The sequence below is a fragment of the Saimiri boliviensis genome, chromosome 19, assembly GCF_048565385.1.
Source record: "Saimiri boliviensis isolate mSaiBol1 chromosome 19, mSaiBol1.pri, whole genome shotgun sequence".
Classification (NCBI taxonomy): Eukaryota; Metazoa; Chordata; class Mammalia; order Primates; family Cebidae; genus Saimiri; species Saimiri boliviensis.
In genome coordinates this window covers 21,349,895-21,356,182 of record NC_133467.1, presented here as the reverse complement: position 1 = coordinate 21,356,182, position 6,288 = coordinate 21,349,895, and the positions used below count along the sequence as shown (strand labels likewise).

The 6,288-nt window shown below is 34.8% G+C and overlaps 1 protein-coding gene across 6 annotated transcripts in view; it reads left to right on the top strand.

Annotated features, from left to right (window-relative positions):
• DNM3 (dynamin 3) overlaps positions 1–6,288 on the top strand; it is a 535,391-nt gene that overhangs the window by 453,581 nt on the left and 75,522 nt on the right. The window lies entirely within an intron of this gene.

Here is a 6,288-nt window from a genome sequence, read left to right as displayed (position 1 = left end):
TCTTTTGTATAACTTTAAAAAAAAGGTTTTGAAATAAATGAAAATATAATGAAAAAGAGGATACCTAAATAGAGGATGATGAGAAAGAAAGAAAAGTATAAAATGGTGAAAACAGAGTATCTAGGAGGAGAAACATGTACCATAAAAGAAATAGATTAAACTTTACAAGAAAATAGATTAACTTTTATATGAAAGTCAAAGGTACATGTGGAAATTAAGTGGAAATTAACTTTAAAGTAGAAACAAAGCATCTGAGACTCTACATGCTTGACATAATTGTGTAATCCTGTTTATTATGATTATTTTTGTTGTGATTATACAGATTTTGTTACCTCTTTTCCCTTTACTCTGCCTGTGCAAATACGTTATTTTCCTCACTGAATTGGATATTGTTAAATGACCATATTAGGAGTCTCCAATGCTCACAATCCCTCGTTCATTGCCTGTTGCTCAATAGTGTCTTTGTTTCAAATGCTCAAATTCCATGAGATGAAGCCTCCCCATCTTCCTGGACCAATTCTTCTTCCTTAAATTCTAGTTTCCTACTTGTCAGCACTGTTGCCTACTATCACTATGTTGTGTGTAATGTACCAATAATGTATATTGTCTAAGGATTATCAGTGAGCCATTTCATGACCTAATTTCTGGCTCTTGATTTTTCGACTGTTTTACTGTTTTAAAAATCTCATTGAGGTTTAAAGATAACATATAGTATTGGGCTAGCAGAATAACAATGTAAAATTTAAATTTAAAAGTCAATTCATTTGCCTTGAACCCATGTATTTATACAATTAGATGTATACTCTGAATATTGAAAAACAGGATGACAATTGAAATACCAAGCTGAGAATTAGAGTCCTACTATGAAATGCTCCCTTTAGGAAAAACAATTTCTTTTGGTTTCAGTCATGAGCAGCACTTACTATACGTTTGCTAGGCACCCCACCAGACACCTCCAGTGAAACAAGAGCAGAAAGGCTTTGAGGTATAAAGTGTCTGGTTCCTAAGTACAAACAGATTAAGACTGATGCTAGTAAAAGCCAGTGACTTAATCTGACTCTAAAATATAAACAGGGTTTAGAAAGAAATTAAAATTGAAGAGAACATTTTGCATACATATGACAGAAAAAAGTTACTATTTTATTATTGCCAAAGTTTAATGAGTTCTTACAAATTAATAAAGAAAAAACGGGGAAATGATGCTTAGTCAGAAGGCTGCTGTGTCAGTTCAGGGGAGAGACGATGACGGCTTGGGCTAGGGTCACAGCAGTGGAAATAGTGAGAAGTGGTTGGATTCAGAATATATTTTGTAGATCCAATCTTTTTAATTACTGATGGATTTGATATGAAAAATGAGAGAAAAGGCAAAATCGAAAAAAAGATTTTGGGATCTTAGACAATGGGTACATGTTAGTGCCATTTAATTATGTAAGGAAAGGATAAAGTGGAATGGAACATTTGGTTTTAATGGTGCAAAGTTTGAGATGCCTCGTACACATCAGTATCTAGTCAGGATAGTGTTAGTTATAATGCTATAACAAACAAGCCCTCAGTAGCTTCAAACTACAAGATTTATTTCTTGCTCAGGCTGCATATTCATCTGAATATTCATCATCAAGTTGACTGGGCTCTGTTTTTTTGTTTGTTTGTTTGTTTGTTTGTTTTTCTGGAGATGTAGTCTCACTCTGTTGCCCAGGCTGGAGTGCAGTAGCGTGATTTCTGCTCACTGCAACCTCTGCCCTCCAATTTCAAACAATTCTCCTGCCACAGCCTCCCAAGTAGCTGGGACTACAGGCACATGCCGCCACACCCAGCTAATTTTTTGTATTTTAGTACAGATGGGGTTTCACAGTGTTGCCCAGGCTGGTCTCAAACTCCTGATCTCACACAATCTGCCTGCCTTGACCTCCCAAAGTGCTAGGATTACAGGAGTGAGCCACTGTGCCTGGCTGGCTAGGGCTCTTCTCTTTGTTATTCTCACTACAGGACGCAGGCCAGTAGGATTACTGCTTATCACTATGGCAGACAAAATGAATGAGTAGAGAATCATACCCTGGCTGTTAATGATGAGGACTGAAAGTAACATGTTATTTACACACTCCTTTTATTGTCTAAGGCAAGCCACATGGCTATACCTAAATTCAAATGTACAGGAAGTACAATCTTACTAAGTGCCTTGAGGAGAACCAAATATTTGGGTGACTATCTCACTATCCAAAAGGAGATATCTTCTAGACAGTTACATATGTAAATCTAGAGTCCAGGGAAGATGTTTGCAGACAGAGATTTGGAACTTGTTAGGTATTTAAAATCGTGGCACCTAGGAGGAAAGTATAGAAACCAAAAACAGAGAGCTGAGGACAAAATATCTATCCTCAAAAAATATAGTAGAAGAGGAGAAACCAGCAAAAGAGACAGAAAAAGAATAGGTGTGTGTGTGTGTGTGTGTGTGTGTGTGTGTGTTTCTGTATTTATATGAGCATATACACAGGCATAAAAATGAGTTTGAAGGATTAGAGATTATTGTGAATTTTTTAGACACTTGTGTTAATTTATTTGTTACTGCATTCATATATTATTAACTTGAAATCAAATAAGGTAAGAAAAAATTGTTATACTAGAAGTGTGGGTTGGGGGGGAAGGTAGATGGGAGCAGTAACATCTAAATAGACTGGAAAAGTGAGTATAGGCACATTGTGGGAAGCTAGAAGACCAGGTGAGCATTTGCCTAGGCCTAGTTGGTAATGATTATAATTGCACAAAAGCCATACACTTGCATATTAAAATTAAGCATTCTGAATAGAGAAATCAGGCAGACAAGTATCCCAGAACAAAACCTAAAATAAGTCATTTATTTAGGACCCTATTGTTTTTAAGAAACTATAAGCAAAGGGAACGAGCACATTTTAACTTCAAACTGTAGTTTTTTTCTAACGCATTTATTTTCGTTAACACAAGTTGTCTTGCCTCAACTTGGTGCATATTATCTTAATTCAAAGGTAAAAAAGAATTGTTTTAATTATTGGAATATGCAGAATCTAGTAAACAAAGCTGTAAAAATAAAACAATAGTATTTAAATAAGGGTTTAGAAAATATATTCAGTAGCATGCCAACTGAGTTATCCCTAAAATGGAAAAGGCTTATATTATTCAGGGATATCTAATTGTGAAAAAAAGGATATTAAACATCAACTTTGCATGATGACAACACACATTCTTCAACATAAAATATTATTGACTATGTTTTAATTGAAGAAAAGTTCTGATTGAGACATTTTAATTCTCTTCTTTGAAGTAATTACCCATTAGTCTCATAAAGTTACTCATTTTGTATCACAGGGCCTTTAAAGAGAATTGGTGACACTTCTAGGGAGTAAGTCAAAAAATAAAATTTTAAATAAAAACCAAAGAGCAAAATAGAGCCTTAAGAAAGGATCAGCCTTTCAAAATATTTCTATCACTGCAATGAATCCCTCAAGTAAGAAACTGAAAAAATATACAGATTGGCCTTGACTTATGATGCTGTTATTTCCCAGCAAACCTATCGTAAATAGGAGAGTGTGCTGAATGCATATCACTTTCACACCATCTTAAAGTCAAAAACTTTTAAGTGAGACCATCATAAGTTGGGGACTGTCTATATATTGTTTCCACATAGACCAGTGATTCTCAACCCAGGGTGATTTTTCTCTCTGGGGACCTTTTTTTTGATTGTCAGACTGGGGAGTTACAACTGGCATTTAGTGGGTTGAAGCCAGAGGTGCCGCTCAACATCCTATAATGCGCAGAACATCCTCCACAACAAAGAATTATCTCATCAAATATGTCAAGTGTCAAAGTTGATGAACCCAGACCTCACTTAAAATAAGTATGCAAGATACCCCTATATCCAAACAGCCTATAAAGATTTGGACCTGTGTCCATCATTAATGAAGCCCAGTTTACTTAGGATTGGAAGAAGAACTGGAATCTGTTCAGCCTGCAGAGTCTGGCCGCATGCAGTCCACTCTCCATCATGTTTCAGCAGTAAATTCTTCCTATGAAAAATACATTCCCTGTCCTTGATTTGCTGGTTTGCCTTAGGAAGTATGACAATAACCAAACAGATTTTCATACTTGGGCTTGCCTACTTGGTCAAGGACTGTGCATATTACAAAGAATTGCCTTTACCCACACTATTTTGTGAACATATGTCTTTCATTAAGTTTTTTAAAAAATAAATTTTTATAAATTTGGCTTTTATATGCTTTCTCTAAAAGCCTCTTTCAAAATTGGAATTCCATGAAAACAGAAAAAAGGTAAAATATTTCAGTATTTGACCATGAGAACAAGATACAAAAATAGACTCAGTAAGGAACAGTTAAAATATGAGTCTTTATCAAGAAAAACTTTTCTAATTTTCCAACCTTAAAATCATCATTCTTTCTTTTCCATGTGGCCCAATAACTTAACTCATGAATTGTCAAATAGAAAATTCTTTTGACCAGGGTATGCAATATATTGTCTGGCAGTCAAGATTTTTAGTCACTTTTATACAAATGAGACAGTTGAAGCTAGACCCAAAGATACAGCTACCCACATCAATTTGCTCAGCCCATTTAGAGGTAGAGTTTTTCAGGCATAAAAGCATAGACTTTTATACTTTGATTTTCTTCAAATGTGACAAAATTACTGAAATCAATGATAGAAGCCAAGTCTTATGAAAACTATTAAAAATTTTACATTTCCAATTCATGTGAAGTGCTGAGAGGGTTATAATTATGATGAATTATAGAAGTATGAAAAATATAAAATGCATAGTATTATTTATAGAATACAAGACAAATCCTTTCATATGTTCATTGCAGCACTATTCACAAATAGAAAATATATGGAATCAACCTAGGTGCCCATCAATGGTGGATTGGATAAAGAAAATGTGGCACACCACATATCCATATATGCCATGGAATACTATGGAGCCATAAAAAAGAGTGACACCATGTCCTTTGCAGCAACATGGATGCAGCTGGAGGCTATTATCCCAATAGAATTAATGCAGAAACAGAAAGCCAAATACCACATGTTCTCATAAATGGGAGCTAAACCTTGAGTGCACATGGACATAGAGAAGGGAACAATAGATGCTAGGGACTACTGGAGAGGGGAGGGAAAGAGAGAAAGTAGGGTGAAAAATTACCTGTCGGGTACTATTCTCAGTACCTGGGTGACAGGATTGTTTGTACCCCAAATATATAGTATGTATATATAATATATATATAAGGTTTTCTTTTTTCTACTTTGGCTTCCCATTCAAAAAATTGTTTATTTATCTCTTTCTCTTCATCACTAAGTATCTTTAAATTAGCTCACTTAATTCTCACAATAATGCTAGAGACATTTGGCAATGTCTAAAGACGTACCTGATTGTCACAACTGGGTTGGGGGTACTACTATCTAGTGGGTGTAGGCCAAAGATGCTGCTAAACACTCTATCAGGCACAGGACAGCCCCCAACAACAATGAATTATCCTGTCTAAAATGTCAATAATACTGCTGTTGAGACTCTTCATTTTAGAAAGAAAGAGCATGAAGCTTAGCAAAGTTAGCAAACTGGACAAAGGTCACACATCTAATAAGTGAAGGCATCACGCTTTGATTGAACCCAGGATTAAGTCTAGCACTAATGCACTTTCTAATGTTTATACTCAATTTCAGTCTAATTTATTATTATATGCAAATTTAGAATAAACATCTTTGAGCATAATTTCCCATCTACATTTCTGATTATTTCCTTAGGGTAGATTTATAGAAGTGAAAAGTATCAAAGGAAATGCATAATTAAAGGTTTTCTATAATTATAATTTATAGCTATAAATTATATAGGTAATTTAAATGTTATATTTTTTAAATTATTCCTTCAAATTATAAAGTTTTTGATTCATGTAATCAATTTATTTTCCATAAATCTGGAGCTTGTTCACATTCCTGACATCTTACCTAACCATAGCCTACAATAACTATTGTTTTCTTTTACCTTCTTATTTAATCCTTGACAGTTTGATCATTTGCCTTTCCCTTTAAAAAAAAATAAAAGTTCCTTCTCTCAGTTTTCCTTCTCTCAGTTAGTATTCTTTAATTGCAAACTTATTGACTCTCTAATTAGAGGGTTAAGGGAGTGCAGAGTAGTTTTTAAATGCCAGTCTGAGCTCAAATCCCAGCTCTGCTGCTAACTGGTTGGGTGACTTTGTGCGAGTGACTCTGATCCTCTGTCCTCATTCATTAAATGGAGCTTGATCACAATCTACC